General features: G+C 47.4%; 1 long non-coding RNA gene across 3 annotated transcripts in view; it reads left to right on the plus strand.

Moving 5' to 3' along the window:
• The window catches only part of LOC132343408 (uncharacterized), a 44892-nt gene extending 29452 nt beyond the window's left edge, over positions 1 to 15440 (plus strand). Inside the window, exons 3-4 of one of the 3 annotated variants that reach the window (XR_009492245.1) lie at positions 7932 to 8038; positions 10322 to 15440. This is a non-coding gene — a long non-coding RNA (uncharacterized lncRNA). Of the gene's footprint in view, positions 1 to 197; positions 1685 to 7931; positions 8039 to 10321 lie in introns of those variants that run through there. The other 2 variants (XR_009492244.1, XR_009492243.1) reach the window with 2 other exon arrangements.
• The last annotated feature ends 922 nt before the right edge of the window (positions 15441 to 16362 follow it).

Raw genomic sequence — 16362 nt, forward strand, 5'->3', positions numbered from 1 at the left:
ACAGAGTCGGACACGACTGAAGTGACTTAGCAGCAGCAGCAGTTGCACCACCTGATGGCAGATTCTCTATGTGCTACTCAGAAGTTGACGGGGAACTAATCAGAAAGCAGCTCATGGTGGTCTTTAGCTGGGTCGTCTCCAGCCCATCATCCCTTCTCCTCCAGTGGCCATCTGTGACATTCCTTTTCTTTCTGAAGAGACTTTCTAGGAGCTTGGTGACTGGATTCATTGTTCTGACACGTGCGGCCACTTGGAAGCCCAAATTCAGAGATCCCAGTGCCTGATGGCCAGCCAATGGGCAGGAAGTCAGCGAGGCCTTCTGTGACAAGCTCCGGAAGCCATGGAAGAGCTGCATTCCACCCTTGTAACATCTGGGACTGCCCCACCTCCCCGAGGTGTCTGCAGTCACTCTTCTCTGCTTGCTACCAGGCATTTCACTTGTTTTAAAATGCACAGTAATTTGGACTGAATAACTCAACCACTAACATTTATTTTACGAGGACTGTATGAGGTGCTCAGCTAAGTAGTGTATGTGGATCACCTCACAGTCACCTATCAAGTTGAGATTATTCATTTTCTTTTTTAAAAATTAAAAAAAATTTTTTTGGTTGTACTAAGCTGCATGCCCAATCTTAGTTCCCTAACCCGAGCCCCCTGCACTGGATCTCAGAGTCTTAACCTCTGGACCTCCAGGGATGTCTCCAGTGTTGTTCATTCTCTATTATACAGTTGGAAAAGGTCCTCTAGGCTACACAGAATTCAAGTTGGGTTATTCTGATTTTAGAGTTCCTGCTCTTAATTACCTGGAGAAGGCAATGGCACCCCACTCCAGTACTCTTGCCTGGAAAATCCCAGGGATGGCAGAGCCTGGTGGGTTGCCATCTATGGGGTTGCACAGAGTTGGACACGACTGAAGCGACTTAGCAGCAGCAGCAGCAGTAGCTCTTAATTAGCACCCTCACCTGCTCCCTGCACTCACAATGGACCTTAAGAGCACAGGGAAACTGACTTCAAGGGTGCACCTAGGAGATATGGCAGTGGGCCAGCATCACAAGAGGTACTTGTGAAAATCACCATTCCTGAGACTCTACCCCTAGGGTATTGTTGTTGTTCAGTTGCCCAATTGTGTCCAACTCTTTGTGACCCCATGGACTGCAGCATGCCAGGCCTTCCTGTCCCTCACCATCTCCCCAAGTTGGCCCAAGTTCATGTTCATTGCATTGGTGATGCCATCCAGATATCTCACTCTCTGACACTCTCTTTTCCTTCTGCCCTCAATCTTTCCTAGCATCAGGGACTTTTCCAATGAGTGGTCTGTTACATCAGATGACCAAAACTGGAGATTCAGCCTCAGCATCAGTCCCTCCAATGAATTTTCAGGGTTGATCTCCCTCAAGATTGACTGGTTTGATCTCCTTGCTGTCCAAGGGACTTTTAGGAGTCTTCTCCAGAACCACAGTTTGAAGGCATCAATTATTAGGTGTTCTGCCTTCTGTAGGTCCATCTCTCACAACCGTAGGTGACCACTGGGAGGACCATGGCCTTGACAATACAGATCTTTGCTGGCAGAGTAATGTCTGTGCTTTTCAACACTGTCTAGGTTTGTCATTGCTTTCCTGCCACGAAGCAATCATCTTCTGATTTTATGGCTATAGTCACCATCTGCAGTGATTTTGGAGCCTAAGGAGAGGAAATCTGTCACTACTTCCACCTGTTCTTCTTCTATTTGCCATGAAGTAATGGGGCTGGATGACATGATCTTGGTTTTTTTTTTTTAACTATTTATTTTAAGCCAGCTCTTTCACTCTCCATCACCCTCATCAAGAGACTCCAGTTCTTCACTTTCTGCCATTGGAGTGGTATCATCCTCACCCCCAAGAGTAAAACCATTAATAACCTTTCAGTGTCATAAATGACACAAATCAATAGTTTTAAAGGTATTCAAAATCAAGCTCATAATCTCCACCAAATCTGATCTGCCCCTAGTGTTCCAGATCACAATGACTATATCCTAAGCTACCCACACCCCTTTCCTCTCACTTCCTTCCGTTCCTGTCAATTTACCACTGTCATTGTCATTCCTCATGAATGCCTCGGCAGGAGCCTCCTGAGTTTTATCTCCTTCCTAGAGTGCCTTCAGAATTCCCTGATAGCTCAGTTGGTAAAGAGTCTGCCTGCAATGCCAGAGAATCTAGTTTGATTCCTCAGTGAGGAAGATCCGCTGGAGAAGGGATAGGTTACCCATTCCAATATTCTTGGGCTTTCCTTGTGGCTCAGCTGGTAAAGAATCCGCCTGCAATGCAGGAGACCTGGGTTTGATTCCTGGGTTGGGAAGATCCCCTGGAGAAGAGAAAGGCTATCCACTCCAGTATTCTGGCCTGGAGAATTACAAGGAGAGTGTCCATGGGGCCGCAAAACGTCAGACAGGACTGAGAGACTTTCACTAGAGTGCCTTGTTAACTCTATAAGCAGAAACATCTTTTATTTTACTCTTTTTTTTTAGTATAGTTGCTTTACAATGTTTGTTTGTTTCTGCTGCACAGCAAAGTGAATCAGCCCCATATATACATACATCCCCTCCTTTTTGGATTTCCTTCCCATTTAGGTCACCACAGAGCACTGAGTAGAGTTCCCTATGCTGTACTTTGGGGTCTCATTAGTTATCTATTTTATATATATCAGTGTATATATGTCAATTACAATCTTCCAGTTCATATTCCAAGATGGCGCTAGTGGCAAAGGATCTGCCTGCCAATGCAGGAGCTGAAGGAGACACAGGTTCAATTGCTGGGTTGAGAAGATCCTTTGGAGGAGCAAATACCAACCCACTCCAGTATTCTTGCCTGGGAAATCCCATGGACAGAGGAGCCTGGAGGGCTACAGCCCATGGGGTCGCAAAGAGTCAGACACAACTGTGCAACTGAGCAACAACAAGAAGGACCACATATGTGCTTCCTTTTCCTTCCCTTTGGTTTCAATGAGTTGAAATCCGCCTTTTTGAAATTTCCACCTAATTTTGCCCTAGCTCTGCTCTCTGAGGCCACACAGATGATGGCTTTTGTATCCCTGAGGGTGACTTTATCCCACCCCATGCTCTTGTCTCTACATGGCAATTCTGTTGCTTCTGAGTGAAAGGAAATCTGAGAATATGGCTGGGAATTATATGTGCTGCTGCCCATTCCCAGATACATGTGTGTAGGCCCTGAAACAATCATAATGCTAGGATGGGCTTTCCCTCTGGAAGACAGTCCCCATAGGGTCTGACCTACTAAGCTCCTGTAGTTTTTGTTCTTAGGTGGCTCACGGGCACGTGGTCAGAGTGCTCTGTGCCTTGTGAAGGATTCCGCAGTCGGCAAGTGACATGTAAGCGCACAAGAGCCAACGGAACAGTGCAGGCGTTGCCACTGAGAGTGTGCATCCCCAGAGTCAGGACTCTGAACGAAGGAACTAGGTAGTGCTAACAAATGTAGAATTTTCAAATCTTCCAGTCCCTGCAGTCAAACCCACGCATCAAAAAAGGGACTTCCCCTGGCAGTCCAGTGTTAGGAATTTGCCTTCCAATGCAGAGGATGCAGGTTCCTTCCCTGGTAAGGGGGCTAAGATCCCACATGCCACGAGGTCAAAACATCAAAACATAAAACAGAAGCAATGTTCTAACAAAACCCCACCCATCAGGGCTCCTTCCCACAGGGGAGAGGAGAGCACCCAACTCCTGCAGGACTTTCAGGAAACTCATCTGCACAGGGAGCTGACCACACTGCACACCGGTTGGTTCAGGGGACTTACTATTCTATCCTAGACCTCCCAGTCCTGATTAACTCAGGCTGCAGAGATCAAAAGTTCCCCTCGGCCCTTCTGAAAATGTTCAGTATTGTCAGTGCAGGAGAATAATACACTCTTTCTGCATTTCTGCCCTGCAGTGCAGCAATTTTCTCTCTTGAGAATGATTGTGCTAATTCTTAGGTCATTAACTCCAAGTCCTACATGACTACACACTTCTCTAACTGGAGAGGATATAGAACTGAGGGTGATACATCTTTCTGGAGAAATGAAGTTTATTAAAACTATGAAGAACCAGAGAGTTGGCAAAAGCTAGCTCCTCCACCACCAACATTGAAGGGGGATTGTGGAGGAAGGGGGACATGCCTTGGGGGATAGTTCAGTCTGTGAAGTTTTACCCAATAGGGGAGGAGGGGTGGTCAGGCCAGGGTGATGCCTCATGGTTGCCCAGGCCACTCTAGACCATCCTTCTAGCTGGCCAGGGTTTCTGAAGGCTGTGGAGGTGCTGGATTTGAAAATCATAGTCTACTTGACAGGGTCCCAGGAAGCTCGGCAGATCTGACCTTTTGTCTCCATTAGTCATACAAGGGACATTTCTGGGACTATTGTATTTTTATGCCTCTTGCTGGGAAGCCTGCAACATAAATGTTTCACAATAAAATTTCATATTCTCCCAGCCAGCCCCTTCTATTTCTGGCTGAGGCCAGAGGGAGTGGCTGGGGAGTGGGGCTGCCCAGCTTGGGAGGAGCTTCTGATGGTGTTGGCCACCCTCAGGGGTCAGTTGGGCCAGTCCCTCTGAGGCTTTGCTGCAGGTGCCTTGGGTGCTGCTGGTGTCTTGGGCGCTGCTGCTGTCGCAAGTGTTGTGGGTGCCGCAGGTGTCGCAGCCGTCACCGATGCCACTTGTGGAGGGGGAGGCCTCAAGGTCTAGACTTGGGGTGGTGGCCCTGCCTCTGGGCAGGGTGGGGTGGTAGTAGGCTCAGTGGTCTTCGCCTGTGATTCATGGGTTGTCGCCTGCCTGAATGTTCTCCCACAGGAATAGCCAGGCCAGTAGGAGGGTGGATGCCTCAGGGCTTGGAGACTGGAGTTCTCAGCTGCTAAGGTTCTTGGAAGATGAGGGAGGGCCTCACAATAATGCTCTGGAATCCCACCTTGCGTCCCTTCAAGTGCACGCTCTGGTCCCACCTTGAGCCCAGAATCATCCCCACTGTCACCCCCGAGTCCTCGTCACAGAGTGGCAGGAGTGGCTCCCAGCCCATCTTAACCCATGGATGCTTCCAAGTATTAGCTAAAGTACCTCTGTTGACAAACCCTACAGGGTCGAGAGTCAGCATATTTGCCAGTGAGCTTCTTATTTCAGACGACAGGTAGTGTGGGGTATCGCCCTATGAGCGATATGGTATTGCCATACCATATGGCATACAATACCACATGGTATTGCCCTATGAGCACTCTGTGCCAGAGCTGCCAGAAATCTTGTCCCTGGAAGGGGCAGGACCTGGTTACCATGACTGCAGGACGACACTGAGGCTCCACACGTCCGCAGGTGGGCCCATGCAGCTCCGCCCCGGGATGAGCTCAGGGGCGTGTAGGCGGCAGTGCGGCAGAAAGTATCTAGCTTCTCTCTTGGGCTGTGCTCGTTGCTCAGACCGAAGTCCGAAATCTTCACCTGGTTCTCATTGCGGAGCAAGTTGCTCAGGGTCAGGTCCCAGTGAATGATACCCCGACTCTTTTGCAACCTCATGGACAGGACTTTAACCCACCAGGCTCCTCTGTCTCCGTCCTCACATAACCTCTTCTCTTTGTACACACAGAAAGAGAGAGTTCTGCATGTCTCTTCCACTTCTTGTAAGGACACTTCCTATGGGATTAAGGCTCCACCCTTTGGCCTCATTTAACTTGTAACCTTCTTATAGACCCTGTCTCCAAATATAGTCACATTGGTGGTTAGGACTTCAGTATACAAATTTTGAGGGGATACAGTTTGGTCCATAACATTTTGCCTTTTGGCCCCCAAAATTCATGTCCTCTTCATGTGCAGAATACACTCACCCCATGTCAACATCCCCAGAATTATTAAGCCATTCCAACATCAATTCCAAGTCTGAAATCTCATTAAAATGTCACCTGATCAGATATGGGTGAGAAGTGACACACAGAATTAATCCTCACAGAACCCATAAAGAAAAATGCAACATATTGTTGAAACACATAACAGAAAACCTGTACAAGTAAAGGCACTCTGAATACTATAAAGGAGCCCATTCCCTTAAATGAACTGGAACACATACTTCCAATTCAAATTGCTGTAGAATTCTTTTTTCAGAACTTCATATAATTTTGACACTCATATGGGAGAGTAAGGACAAGAGATTTTTAGAAAAACATATCATTCAGATCAGATCAGATCAGTCGCTCAGTGGTCAAGAATGAGATGGCTGGATGGCATCACTGACTTGATGGACGTGAGTTTGAGTGAACTCCGGGAGTTGGTGATGGACAGGGAGGCCTGGCGTGCTGCAATTCATGGGGTCGCAAAGGGTTGGACACAACTGAGCGACTGAACTGAACTGATTGCTTTTTTGGAGAAATGTCTATTTAGCTCTTCTGCCTATTTTTGGATAGGCTTTTATTGTTGTTGAGTTGTATGAGTTCTTTGTACATCTTGGAAATTAAGCCCTTCTTGGTTGCATCATTTGCAGATATTTTCTTCCATTCTGTAGATTGTCTTGTGTCTGGGAGGTTTTGATTAACTGGTTTAGTGTGAAGCAATTAGCAGCCTGAGTCATAGCAGATGCTCACTCTATGACTCTTTCTTCCTCCTCCAAATCGTGAGTTGCTGGGGAAAATGAGATGACCTTGACCATTGGCTCAGTTTCCATTTTGAGCCTTCACTAAGATTTGTCAACGCAGTGTCAGCTGCATTTCCTATTACCAGCACAGTTCCAGCCAGAACCATTCTCCTTGAGTGGAAAATGTTCAGAACAGCTGCCCTGATTCTCAACAGAAAACCTAGTTTCCAATTTTGTTTTAGTAGCTTATGGTGGATATCTGGACCTGACTGAGTAAGAAGTCTATCTTTTAAGATCACTGTTCCCTTTTCACTTTTGGGATCAATCTCAGTGAATCTGTGAAGGGCTTCCTGTGGTCTGTCTAGGAATTTACCAGGCTCTTCTTTCTCTCCCTGTTTTATTGTTGCCAGTTTGGCATAGTTTAAAGTTTTATCGTGTGGTTGCCTGAGTCCTTCAAGAACACATCTGACAAAGTGACTCTGATCCCATCTTTCTTTAGCCATGTAATAGTCCCAGTCTGGTTCTGTTGTCGGGACTGCCTGATTCCCAGTAGGGAGGGTGGCTATCTTGTCCTCTATCTTTCCTGCTGTTTCATCACCAAGCCATTCATCTCCATAGGCAACAGCTTTCTCCAAAACTCGAGTTTTTGAGTCAGGAGTTAGCGTCTGTCCCAAGATATACATCACATCTTTCCAAGTAAGGTCATAAACAGAATAACACCCTTAAATGCTCTAATATATTTCTCTGCGTCCTCCAAATAGTTTCCCAAATCCTCCTTGATTCTTTGTATTTCTTGATAAGAAAAGGGGTGATTAACTCTCATAGACTGGTTATTCCTCCCAGTGGGTCCTTCCTGAAGAGGCAACAGCTTGTGTGGCTGTTCCTCAGCCTCTCTAGCTGCCCTTTGCATATGATCCCAGGGATAGATTGGAGAAGTCTGTTTTTCCTTATCTCTGTCTCCTATCTTCCATCTCTTCCTCCATCTCATCTCCTTTCTCATCCTGTATTTTACCCTTAGTTTTAGTTGCCTGAGTTTCCTTTATTTCAACTGAGTTTCTATTGAAACCACAGTAGTCTGAGGTCATCTTGAAACGAGGATTGCCTGAACCTCTGCTGAGACTGCAGGAGTTTGAATTTCAGTATGAATTTCTACCGAGACCAAGGCAACCCTTCCTAGAGGGGTGCCCTGACTTTGAGTTTGTTCAGTTGGGAGCCCCAGATATGGGGGCAAAGTAGGAGAACAGGAGGGAACTGAAAGTGTCACACCCAAATCTATACCCTTAGGACATGTCTGGCGTGTCTCACAGAGCGAAAAAGAGCAGCGCATATGTCACTTCTACCCATTTCTCTTGTTTTCTACAGAGCTGGTCTAATTGCAAAATGGTATAATTAAGAGACACTCCAACCGGCCATTGTTTGCTGTCCTCCAGTGGATACCGTGGCCATGCAGTTTCACATAGGAAGGTCAGGTGTGTCTTCTTTAAGCCCTGGGAATTGAATCTATCCCAGTTTTTCAGGATACAGTCCAAAGTAGTATGGCTGGAACTGTTAGCTCCCGTTTGTGAAAGAGAAAAAAGCAGTGTCCCGCACTTTGGCTCTTTTCTACCCGAGGTGTCCCTCCTTGCTGTAGATGGGAATGGAGATAGGGCTTCCACCTAAGCTTCCTTCCCTAGCTGGAGTTAACCTGTCTCTTACCGACACAGGTGTCTCATCACTGGCCTTCTCCATTCTATCAGCGAGGCGGGATAGAGATGAACCAGGGGTAGACCTGATGGCATCCCAGATTGATGTCCAGTTGCTCACCATTAAGACCTTTTCCTGATTTCTGCTCTTCCTCTGATGTCACCCAGGGTGCAACAGAGTAGCCTTCCAGAATGCCTCCCAAGCTAAGACGACTAGAGGAAAGATTCATCTCCTGGGTGCCTGTGCACAGTCCTGAATATATTCCTGACCACAATAAAACTGGAAAACCATAAAGGGACAAACACAAAACCCAAAATGTCCCTTCGGAGTGTCACGACACCAGTATATATGTCATAGTGAAAGAGGTGGTGAAGGGCCGTCCAGAGAGGAAAAAGTGATTTTTGTCTTTGAGCTATTAGGGCCAATCCTTTGAGTTCATTTCCACAGATTCCACAGGAAGAATATCTAAAGAGTTGAGACAAAAGTCACTGGAGAGCCTCCTCTGGTCCCCTAAGAGCTAGTGTTACCAAAGGAAGAAGCCCATTGCACTTCCAATCTGACCAGATCCTAGAATTTCTGTGCTGTGTCCTCAGAAACCTCATGATCGCCCGCAGTGCCTCTCTCCACGTAGACTGGAGGCACGGCTGTGACAAGGACTCACTTTCAGGTTGCTGGCCCCTGAGGCAGGCAGCTAAGAGAGCAACCTCTAGCCTGAGAGACGTTCCTGGAGCTAGGAACACCTAACCTAACACCTAACACCTAACCTAACTGTACTGCTGTCTGCAGTACATGAGAATACAACCAAGGTAACTTTTGGTTCCTAGAAAGGCTAGGTGCTTCATGACTATCAATCCAAACTTGGGGTCTAAGTAAAAGTACACAGTAACAGCATGGATCTCAAGTCCCTTGAAAGTCTATTATTTTACAGATTAGGTTAGTAGTTTCAATTCCCCAGGTAGTTACAAAATGGCCAAAGAGGCCAGGAAAAGTTGACTGAGAAAGAAAAGTCAGGTTCCGCGTTTCACCCATTTCTGGCCACTCCCCTCACAGGGACATCGGATGGCTCTTGGCATTGGCAGGTCAGTATAAACCCCTGACTGGCTCCCTTTTGGGCTACCTTCAGTCGTTATGAGGCGCCATGGAACCACAAAGCCAGTCTCAACTCCTGCTTCACACTTGTTTGTGCATCTCTTCCCTATAGCATTCACACAGACCAGGCATACTGTGTTAGTAAAGTAGAAAACATGTTTACTAGGAGAACCAAAGAACTAGAGCTCTAAGTGTCTTTACCATGTCCTGAAGATCCTGGAAGAGCCCCTAAGATGAAAGGTTGTGGCTGTGAGCCAAGAACGACAACGGAATTTTTGGCTTGCAGATGAGAATATTTCAATCTGGGACCAGAGACAAGGCTTGATCACTCAGAGCTTTTGTGTAGCAAAGTTTTATTAAAGCACAAAAAGGATAGACAGAGCTTCTGACAATAAACAGCAGAAGTGGGCAGAAAAGATACCCCCTTGCCGGTTTTTAGCAAGGCATCTTATGCCTGTTAGCAAGTTGTCGATCATAGATAGAAGAAACACCTCAAGGTTGAGAGAGTTGCACCAGGTTTCTCTCCCATAGCATACATATCTGCACAAGGGGAGTCCTCTCCAGACTATATGTCTCTGGGTGAGATATATTGTATCCACAAAACAATTAAGTCTTGAAGGAAAACAGACCTCCAAACAAACAAATAGTTTCATTAACATAGCTTAAGAAAAACTTTTTCATGAGTAAGATGTATTGTTTCTTTGGGCAATTAGCAGCTCAAGGTTTGGGAAAAAGGTACTTTCAGGTAGAACCCATTGTCATCATAGCAATTAAAAGGAGCCTCCTACTCGTGACTAAAGCAGGAGCAAAGGAATGTCAGAAAAAAGGTCCACCGCTTGCCATTCATTTCCTCCTGCCGCCTGGGGACGTCTGGCCTCCCTAGCATGACTTGCCAAACGGTGGGGCCTTAATACGATAGGAAGTGTCCTTATAAGAAGAGGAAGAGATGCCCAGAACTTTCTCTCCTTCTGTGTGAACAGAGAGAAGAGGTCATGTGAGGATGGAGACAGAGGATCCTGGTGGGCTACAGTCTTGTCCATGGGGTTGCAAAAGAGTTGGATACGACTTGTGACTAAACAACAACAACAATGTTGGAAGAGGGCTATCTACAAGCCAGTAAAAGAAATCTGACTGAAACCAATCCTAACACCTTGATTTTGGACTTCTAGCCTCTAGAGTTGTGAAAAAATTAATTTCTGCTGTTTAAGGGATCCAGTGTGTGCTTTTCTTTTATGGTGCCCTGAAGACTACTGGGGCTTCCCAGGTGGCACTAGTGGTAAAGAATGTGCCTGCCAATGCAGGAGATGTAAAAGATGTAGGAGACATGGGTTCGATCCCCTGGGTTGGGAAGATCCCCTGGCAGAGGGCATGGCAACCGACTTCAGTATTCTTACCTGGAGAATCCCATGGACAGAGGAGCCTGGCAGGGGATCGCAAAGAGTTGGACATGGCTGAGTGACTAACACTACACAGACTACTACTAATACAGGGTCCTACACATTACTTTAAACATTTTTGTAGATTTTTTTTATTATCATGTTACTCGAGGTGGCATTTCGAATAGGGGGTTCTGAGACTTTTGTGCATCTATTAATAGTGGTCCTCGGTTCCTTTTCCTAAAGCCTGCTCTTATTGTTATTGCCTCACATCTGTCTATCTTGTAGCTTCTGTTATTGAGCTGCCATATTGAAAGGGACCTGACTCTGGCTTACCTTTATATTGGAGGACAAAGACACTACAATTTCCAAATGCTATCCTTGAGGTCAGACACATACATTCATTCTTAGAGACCAATCAGATTTTTTCTTCTCCAAATAAGTATTAGAACAGATGATGATTTTTGTGTGTGCATGTTTATTACATAATCAGTTCAGTTCAGTTCAGTCGCTCAGTCGTGTCCGACTCTTTGTGACCCCATGAATCTCAGCACGCAAGGCCTCCCTGTCCATCACCAACTCCCGGAGTTCACTCAGACTCACGTCCATCGAGTCAGGGATGCCATCCAGCCATCTCATCCTCTGTCGTCCCCTGTTTAGCTTTTCTAAACAGCCATCTATCTATGGACCTCATGGCCATCTCTGCTAACAAGGATGCTGGCACTGAGATTTACAAAATCTTCCACACAATCAGAGGAAGGCCACTTTGCCAAAGTAAAGTTGGCACGGCATGTTGTGACAGGGGGACAGGTGCCCATTAAGGTCATAAATGAACGTCAACAGAGCTTTTCCAGTTTCCAGGAGCTCCTTCCTGAGGTCAACAGTATGCAAGTTCTGAACCATCCCAATATTGTGAAACTCCTGAAAGTCACTGACACATGAGAGAGACTCTCATTATGGAATGCCTCCGTGGGGGAGACATGCACACTTGCCTGGATGAGCAGGGCCGCGTGACGGAGGCGGGGCCCGAGGCCGCTTCCGGCAGCCGCTCTTGGCCCTTCAGCTCTGAGCAGCGAGCGCGATGCACCGGGCCCTGGCCCTAAGCAGCTCGCTCCGTTATGGGAACCGAAAGGCGGAGATTGCAGACTCCGGTAAGCAACGAGCACAGGCCCAGAGAGAAGCTAGATACCTTCTGCGGCACTGCAGCCTACATGCCCCTGAGCTCGCCCCGGGGCGGAGCTGCATGGGCCCACCTGCGGACGTGTGTGGAGCCTCCGTGTCGTCCTGCAGCCATGGTAACCGGGTCCTGCCCCTTCCAGGGACAAGATTTCTGGCAGCTCTGCACAGAGTGCTCATAGGGCAACACATTGTGCCCCACACTACCTATTGTCTGGAATAAGCTCACTGGCAAATATGCTCACCCTCAACCCTGTAGGGTTTATCCACAGAGGTACTTTAACTGATACTTGGAAGCATCCATGGGTTAAGATGGGCCGGGAGCCACTCCTGCCACTCTCTGAAGAGGACTCGGGGGTGACAGTGGGGATGATTCTGGGCTCAAGGTGGGACCAGAGCCTGCACTTGAAGGGACCCAAGGTGGGATTCCAGACCACTGTTGTGAGGCCCTCCCTCCTCTTCCAAGAACCTTAGCAACTGAGAACTCCAGTCTCCAATCCCTGAGGCGTCCACCCTCCTACTGGCCTGGCTATTCCTGTGGGAGACCATTCCAGGCAGGAGACAACCCACAATTCACAGAAGACCACCAAGACTCCCCCCTCCCTCCCCGCACCCAGCCTGGAAGTGAGGGCAGGTACCCCAAACCCAGCCCCCTCGTGTGACCTTTCAGCCTCCCCCTGCATAAGTGGCATCTGCGACAGCTGCAACACCTGTGGCACCCACAACACCTGCGACACCAGCAGTACCTGCGATCCTGTGACACAAGTGGCTCCCACAACACCTGGGACAGCAGTAGCACCCGTGACACCCGCGGCACGTGCAGTACCCTCAACATTCGTGGCACCCAAGACACCAGCGGGACCCATGACATCCAAGACACCAGTGGCACTCAAGACAGCAGCAGCGCCTGAGACACCAGAGACGCCAGCTGCACCAGGATACCAGCGGCACCCACTATGCCACTGACACCCCAGACACCAGTGGCACCCAAGATGCCAGTGGGACCTGAGTCACTAGTGACACCCATGACACCACTGACACCATGACACCAGCAGCACCCGTGACCCCCGAGACAGCAGCAGCACCTGAGACACCTGGAACACCCAGGGCACGCCCGCCACCTGCCGCACCCAAGGCGCCCCAGGCACCCAGGGTACCAGTGGCACCCACGGCACGTGGAACACCAGTGGCACTCCCGGCACACTGACACCCGAGACACCAGCGGCACCCACGACACCCGTGACTCCAGGGGCGCCTGAAAAACCTGCAGCAGAGCCCCAGAGGGAACCCACTGACCTGAGTGCGGCCAACATGGTCGGAAGCTCCTACCAAGCCAGGCAGCCAGAGTTCCCAGCCACTCCCTCTGGCCTCAGTCAGAAAAAGAAAGGGCTGGCTGGGAGAATACAAAATTTTATTGCGAAACATTTCTGTTGCAGGCTTCCCAGCAAGAGGTGCAAAAATACAATAGTCTCAGAAACAACAACTGTATGACTAACTGAGATAGAATGTCAGACCTGCGGAGCTGCCTGGGACCTGATAGGGTGGACGATGATTTTCAAACCCAGCACCTCCATGGCCTCATAGGGCATTACCATGTGCTTGACCCTCAACCCTACAAACAGAGCTAATTTACTATGTCTTAATCAGCATCCATGGGTCAAGATGGGCCAGGAGGTGCCACTCCCACCACTCTGTGAAGAGGACAAGGAGGTGACAGTGCACATGCCTCTGAGCTTGATGTGGGACCAGAGCCAGAAGTCAGAAAGCCTGTGTGCAAATAGACCCAGGGTGGGGCCCCATACCCTGACTGTGAAGCCCCTCCTCCCATGATGAACTCCAGTACCCAAAAACTCCAGCCTCCAAGCCCTGAGGTGTCCATCTTCATTTCATCCTGGCTATTCCTGTGGGAGACCATTCGGATGCAGGAGACAACCCACGATTCAAAGATCACCAACCCGAGGGGAGGAGCCAAGATGGCGGAGGAGTAGGACGGGGAGAACACCTTCTCCCCTACAAATTCATCAAAAGAGCATTTAAACGTCGAGTAAATTCCACAAAACAACTTCTGAATGCCGGCAGAGGACATCAGGCACCCAGAAAAGCAACCCAACTCTTCGAAAGGAGGTAGGAAAAAATATAAAAGACAAAAATAGAGACAAAAGAGGGAGGGACGGAGTTCCGTCCTGGGAAGGGAGTCTTAAAAAGAGAGAAGTTTCCAAACACCAGGAAACCTTCTCACTGCTGAATCTGTGCCGAGCTTTGGAAGCACAGAGGGCAACATAACAGGGAGAAAAAATAAACAAGTAAAACTCGCAGATTGCGAGCCCTACGGTAACTCCCCCAGCGGAGAAGCAGCGCAGATGCCTGCACACGCCATTAGCAAGCGGGAGCTGGGCAGGGAGGTGCGGCGCCGGCTACATCGCTTACAGTAAGAATCTGGCCTGAATACCCTGAGTGCTATCTGAGCGAAATAATTTGGGCTAGCAAACCAGACTGTGGGATATCTACCACGCGAAAAGCCAGCCCCAACCTAAGACACCGCCAGGCCCGCGCACGGAACAAAGGACTGAACAGAGATAGCCGGCTGCAGACCTTCCCCCTCCGGTGACAGGCAGCCAGAGCCGGAAGGGGGCAATCGCAGCCCCAGAGAGACATTATCTATAAAACTGTAAGCAGGCTTCTTTGCTAACTAAAACTTCTTGGGGGTCTGGACGGTCAACATCTCCCTGAGAAGGTGCGCTGGTTTTACACCCAGATAACCGAGTGGTGGGGAGGTGATAAGTCGCAGCATTGGTGTTCGCCAAACACCTCATTACCTTAGCTGCTCGGACCTGGGAAGAGCACAAAATGCAGGCCCAACTGAGTCTGCGCCTCTGAGGACTACCCCAGTGCCTGAACCTGAGCGGCTTGGACCTGGGAGGTGCATGCAACCCAGGGCCGGCCTCGGATTGTTCTCGGCGGAACAACCTAGAGCCTGAGCAGTGTGGGCAGGGAGGCTACATGCGCCGTTAGTGGGGGCAGACCCAGTGTGGCTGAGGCACTGCGAGCGCACGCCAGTGTTATTTGTTTGCAGCATCCCTCCCTCCCTCCCCACAGCGCGACTGAACAAGTGAGCCTAAAAAAATAAATAAATAAATAAAGTGTCCTCCACCGTCCCCTTTGTGTCAGGGCGGAAGCCGGACACTGAAGCGACCAGCAAACAGAAGAAGTTATAACAGAGGGAAACGCCTTGGAAGCTACGGGCAATAGATTAAAACCCCGTGGTTACTACGGACTACATAGGAAGGGGCCTATAGATCTTGAGAAATATAAGTCGGACCAAGGAACTAGCCAAAAATGAACTGAACCCACAATACAACAAAACCAGAGAAAGTCCTAGATATATTTTTACTATTTTTACGATCATTCTTTCTTTCTTTTTTTTTAATTAAAAAAAATTTTTTTAAGTCCTCTATCGTTCCTTTAATTTTCACTTTTATAACCTATTACTTTGCAAAAAAAAAAAAAAAAGACCCTATTTTTTTTCTTCTTCAGCAAACTTCATATATATATATTTTATGATTTTTTGACCTTTTTTTTTTCTTCTTCTTTTCTTTAACATTGTATTTTTGAAATTCCAAACTCTACTCTAGTTTTTTAATTTTAGCTTTTTGGTATATGTTATCAATTTTGTACCTACAGTTTTTTTTTTTTTTATAATTTCTGTGACTTTATTTTTTTCTGTTTCATTCTCTTTTTCTTTTATATAACATTGTATATCTGAAATTCCAAACTCTACTCTAGATTTTTAATTTATGCTTTTTTGTGTTTGATATCAAATTTGTACCTGTACTTTCTTTATAATTTTTGCTACATTGTTTTTGTTTGTTTGTTTTCTCTCTTTAAGTTTCTTCTTCCTTTTTTTTAACATTGTATTTTTGAAATTCCAAACTCTACTCTAGATTTTTAATTTTTGCTTTTTGGTATTAGTTATCAATTTTGTACCTGTATTTTCTTTATAATTTTCACGACCTTGTTTGTTTTTCTTTGTTCGTTTTTTCTCTCTTTCTTTTCCTTCTTCTTTTCTTTAACATCGTATTTTTGAAATTCCAAACTCTACTCTAGATTGTTAATTTTTGCTTTTATGTATTTGTTACCAATTTTGTACCTTTAAGAACCCAATCTTCAGGACCCATTTTTCACTAGGGAGCGAGACTGGCTTGACTGCTCTCTCTCCCTTTGGACTCTCCTTTTTCTCCACCAGGTCGCCTGTGTCTCCTCCCTAACCCCTCTCTACTCTACCCAACTCTGTGAGTTTATGTGTGTTCCAGATGGTGGAGAACACTTAGGGAACTGATTACTGGCTGGATCTGTCTCCCTCTTTTTCATTCCCCCCTTTTATCCCTCTGGCCACCTCTGTCTCCTTCCTCCTCCTTCTCTTCTCTGTATAACTCCGTGAACATCTCTGAGTGGTCCAGTTGTGGAGTGCA

The sequence above is a fragment of the Bos taurus genome, chromosome 21 (assembly GCF_002263795.3).
Source record: "Bos taurus isolate L1 Dominette 01449 registration number 42190680 breed Hereford chromosome 21, ARS-UCD2.0, whole genome shotgun sequence".
NCBI classification, from domain to species: domain Eukaryota; kingdom Metazoa; phylum Chordata; class Mammalia; order Artiodactyla; family Bovidae; genus Bos; species Bos taurus.